Raw genomic sequence first — 5,261 nt, 5'->3', positions numbered from 1 at the left:
ATCAATTCCAAAATGGATGTGAGGAGTTAGTGGCGATGTGTGCACACAGCCTGCCTTTAAACGAATAAACAAATGCCAGTGATTGGGCCAAATACGCTGTGATTGCGTTATGTAGCTCTGCTGCTTTCAAATAGGCGGCCTGCTTCTATCAAATTAATTGCCCATTATTAATCTAATTGCCAAGGGCATTTCCTTTAAACATTTGTTGTGTGTTGGAGAGGCGCAGCATCTTACACAATTGTTCTTTCGGATCTTGGCACGTGTGATAGACGTCCGCCCACCACTTTGCCATGTGTAAATGCCAGATCTCAAGAAAACAATGTTTATTTCCAGACAAATTTGAATTACGCTTTCTGTATAAATTGTGGAGTGACTTAATGCTGTGGTTTGCATGTCGCATGTCACCGGTGCCAATTAGCCCGCTCGGAGGCACTTCCATCTGCATGGTAATGAAATGTCCTCTCAGAGGAGAATGAGCAAAATACTGCCCTGATTCTGTAAGAATTTGATAGTCAAACTTAGCCAGTGAGTCTGAGAAAATAAATATATTATTAGGAGTTGATAATTCCTCAGTGATTATCCAGCAATTCAGTAATTGCTATCAGTAATTCAGGGGCTTATATACTTCAAAATATGGAAAGGAATTAAAAGGGCTGGTTTAGGAACACAGGTTTTTGGGTTTTTTTTCTTTTTGTCACTTAAGGTGTACTTTTAAAGCAAACGAAATAGCTAAGTGGCGTAGTCCCTCTGTATGGAGATACTAATTGCAAATCAGGATTATTCTCTCAGTGTAGCATGTTCCAATCAGTACAAAAAATAAAGGCCAGTTGTTTTTTTAAAGAAATCATCGCGATCTTTCAGCTCCATTGTGCTGCAGAAAATGCCTGTGGATGCTGATCAGCACGACTGAGGTTGATGAGCTGGGGAGCAGGGCCGATCCAAAGCCAAGGTTTCTTTTCCCAGGGAAACGTCACCTTTCTGGCATGTGTTTGACCTGCGTGTGCTCTCGAGTCGTGACGCTGTAAATACATCCCCATGGGCAAGCTGACCCCACCTGTCAGTGCTCGCTGATCAAAATGTCGAGTGAGGACCTGTTCTTTATACCTGCCCGCTTTGGACCCAGCAAACTGGAAATGAAAACTTGGAATTTCTCTAAAGAAGGAAAGAAATGAGGAGGAGCAATCCTTCACACAGAATAACCTACGGGCTCTGTGTAGGAGCTCTTTTGGTGTTTAGCTGCAGCCTTGAGATGTAGGAGCTCCGACGGGCTAGAAAGCAGGTCTTCTGTGGATACAGTTAAGAAAGAGAGTTTCAAATTCAGTAAAAATCCGAGGCACAGGTCCATAACCGCTCCAGCGAGCCCAGTTGTCCTTCAAGTACTGGAGAACGTTTTCTGTTTCTGGGTTAGGATCAGCCAGAATTGAACAGAGAGAGACCCGCTGACCCTCCGGGCTGTCTAGCGCCAGAGTACCCTCACTCGCACTGGAGCACGTCTTCAGCCAGTTAAAACAGGGACCCCAAAGATGTCAGGGCTCTTACCTGAGCTTTCGCAGTCCAGACCCATCGGTTATCTCGCACAGGCAGAAACATGCACATTTGTTTCTAATTTGGGAGGGATCGGATTGGCAAGTCATGTAGAGAGAGCCCACGCTCCAAACCCAAAGTTTTCTTTCATACACTCCAGAGAGTTCCGTCGATCCAGCCAAATCTTGTCCTAATACAGGTTTCTGCATGTAGCAGCCTAACGCAATGTATCCTGAAGTAATTAATGCTCCAAATTCAGTGCTGGCTCCCATCCCCGGGTACAGCGGAACAATGCCTGCTCACCCGAAAGCCCGTTTGTCTGCACGGGTCAGAGATTCCTGAAACAGTTATAATGAAGAGCGACGTTCTGCGCAGTTAAGCGTGAAAGAGTGAGATTCATTCTTTCATCAGCAATATTCAGAGGATGAGAAATAGACTCTGATTGTTACCCTGATTGTGGAAATGCCGCAGTCCTGCAGGAGCAGGCCCACCTGATAAAGGTGGGGGAGGAGGAGGAGCTGCTCACCACCACGGAAGGCTTAATGCTGTGTCTCTGTGGTGGAATGGCCTCAGGCCGTAACAACGTTTGTCAGAAGAGAGCAGATAAAGTTCGGAAGTGATGTAATCAGTGCCCAAGCAACAGCAGCAGAGGATCATGAAAGAAGGAGAAACATCCATTAGTTTTAAGGAATTTGGCTCTAAAATGAGGTTAGAAATACTGGGAAGGGGAAATTGCATTAAAAACTTATTATTGAAAATACTTGGTAAAATAAGCAGACGGCTCCATGGAGAAGCACATCGACACGTCTCTCTCTTTTTTTATAATCTGGAAACATCTGTCAAAACCAGCATCTGTAGATAAAACAGGTAGATGCAGGAGTGCTGGGAATCGCTCAGCACCTGGGGCTGCATACCTAGACACACACATATAGATCTATGCACAACCAGCGCCTTACTCGTGGCTGTGAATACAGAGGTATCCGTAGGATGGACAGGGATTGTGCATACTCACCTGTGTGTAATCCGCATGGTTAACACTCACCCTGGCAGTACAAAGTGCCTGGCTTGTGCTGGTTTGTAGCCTCCCCGTCCGCAGAGCCAAGCCTGAGTCCCGGGAAGCGGCGGAGGTGCGCAGGCTGCGTGGAGACGGCCGCTCCGTCCTCCCCGGGATGGGCTTTGCCGGGGCTGGGATGCACCAGCCAGCCCTCCCCTCAGCGTAGCCCATCCCTCGTCCCACTGCGCTTGCTGCTGCTGGCAGAGGAGAAAGGGCACAGCGGGACTGGGAAGAGCCTGTTTGTCAGGATAAATGCTGGTGCCTGCACACAGTGCTACAGGCTGAAATAACTCCTAAATGATCTGACATTATCACAGGCTTCAGTGATGACATTGCGAGTGAAGCCCGTGGCAGGGCAAGCCTGCTCCTCAGTCTGAAGTCTGGTTTCTGCCGTTAGTAGCTTTCCTTTCTCTTCTGCTTATTAAGAATCTCAGTATATTTCATTAAATATTTATCTTTGCATTGAAACCTGTGTTCTGATTCAGCAAGTCACTAGAACTTATTATCTAATCCCACCGAATTCGGTCTGACTCACGCAAACACTCGAGCGTTATGCAAAATGTAGATGGCACTAAGATGGAGTTAGGAGCTTTACTGAACCTGAACTTTATGGTTAATTGTTCACCCCACACCCAAACGTTCAGTGCTCCCACACACCAGGATGAGCTTTATGATTAATTTTTACACACAGTTTTACATTTGTGCGTACATTCGGAGTTCTGCACCGCGTTAATAAAAAGGGCTCACCAACCTGTGCCGGAACCAGCTTTTGTGCGGCTGAGCCCGTACTCGCACCTCGAAAAAGACAAAGCTTAGCTGGTTTTTGTCAAAGACTTGTCAGCGTTTGTTTCACCGGGGATTTGTGGAACTTCCCGTTCTTGAGGGGCCATCCCTGTTCTGACCCACGCACTCCACTCATGATCCTGTGTATGTCACTACCAGTTTTGTAAAATGATGTCATAAAATTGGTCTTCACTTTGTTTGTAAATCTATTTCCAGAATCGGCTCTGAATTATTTTAAATCGCTATGTCTCTTTGTTCACTCTTGAAGATACTGTAGATTCTTGGTTTTTATTTCCAAGAACCCTTGAAACACACTGAAGATAAATTCTGTTTCCTGACACCAACGTCCTTTTTAATTTAGGCAAATAGCCTCCTTAACTCTAAATACTCAAGCAGCTCCTTAAAACTGACAATCGCACTGAGATCACGTTAACAAATAAACTGCTGGTGTAACACAGCTTGTCTAGCAACCTCCCCACAGGCCACTAATGAGCAAAGAGTACCTTGCTGCTGCAGAGCGCGGGAGTTATTTATACGTAGAGCTTTGTAAAATACTTCAGAGTGAACACCTGAAAACTGGGCCACGTTCCACAGGAGGTAAGAAAGCCGTGAAGTCAGCCCGACTTTCAGCATCAGCTTCTGCAGTCAGTGAACGGCAGCAGCAGCTGACCAGATGCCAAACTTCCTCTTACGATTTCTTCTTCAGCATTTTAGACCTGTGGGTGCGTTCACGTATGTAGAACCTTCCTTCCTTCATGCACTTGAAAACTAAGAAGGGGAAAATGACAGGAGAAAATAAAAAGACCAGAATTCCCAGTCCAGCACGTCCCTTTCAGTGTAGATTTAAGAAGGGGAAAAGCTAAGTCAGGTGAAAGGTCCATCTGTCCCAGAAACACAGAACTTGCTGTGTTTGAGATAGTGGTACGAGAGTAGTGCATTAAAACTGGGGCAAAAGGATGATGCTTACAGTGACTGGCACTAAATGCGACATTAGAAGTTTCACAAAATCCCTACGCAGGGCTATAGATGTTAAAATTCATCCATGCAGATCAATAAATAAAAATATGCTTAATTATTAAGCATCTCTCTTTATCACTTTAATTACAGAATCAACCTTTCTGGAGGCTGTTAAGCAAAAAAGCTGATTACCATATCTAAACAAGTTTAAAAACCGCAGGGGAAAAGTCCTGAATCTTTTTATTTAGCGCTTAAATAGGAGCAAATTTGCATAGACAGGCAGCAGAACAAAACTCGAGAAGCAATAACCCGCACAGAAAAACCTCTAGCTGACGTTTGTCCAGAAGCTCCGGTGTGGGTAAACACCCTCTGAAGTGTTTGGATAACCCAGACGAGAACTCCCCGGGCAACAGGAATTGCTCCTCCTTTTGATCACCAAACTGGACTGAACCCCCCGGTTTTCCTGTGGGGAGCTGGGCTGCACAGTTACGCAGTCCCTACACCCTTGTATTGGGTGTTTGCCGCCGCAGAACCCCTGTGTGCAGGCTGCTGCCACCCGCCCAGGGGTTGCTACGGTCACCGCTGTTTGTCCCTAGAACCGGGACAGGAGAGCGAGTGGTGGGAGGGCTGTGCTGGGGAGCTGACGCCGTGACGGTTTCTGTGGCGTGCGCACCCACCCCTCTGGGTGTTTGTACGTCTGTGGGTAGATCTGCGGGCCCTTTCCCTGGGCAGGCACCGTCCATCCTTACCGCTCTGCCTTCCCCTTACCGAGCTTTCACCTCTGTGTCCTCTTCACGCTGCTCCTCTTGCAGGAACTCGGTCAGTCACGAGCAGTCCCTCCCCAGTCCAGGCAGCTGCTTCCCCCGCCTGCTTTTCGGAGACCTCTGCTGCGCTCCGTCAGCTGGCAGGTGCATTAGCATCTGAGCTGCCGCCTGGCACTTCC

The 5,261-nt window shown here is 47.1% G+C and overlaps 1 protein-coding gene across 1 annotated transcript in view; it reads left to right on the top strand.

The window, feature by feature from the left end:
* Positions 1–5,261, top strand: part of CPNE4 (copine IV) — a 112,238-nt gene that overhangs the window by 84,295 nt on the left and 22,682 nt on the right. The window lies entirely within an intron of this gene.

This window comes from Buceros rhinoceros, unplaced genomic scaffold, assembly GCF_000710305.1.
Source record: "Buceros rhinoceros silvestris isolate BGI_N320 unplaced genomic scaffold, ASM71030v1 scaffold3098, whole genome shotgun sequence".
NCBI classification, from domain to species: Eukaryota; Metazoa; Chordata; class Aves; order Bucerotiformes; family Bucerotidae; genus Buceros; species Buceros rhinoceros.
Note: the sequence above shows the minus strand (reverse complement) of the source record. Positions and strands in the feature narration are given on the sequence as shown.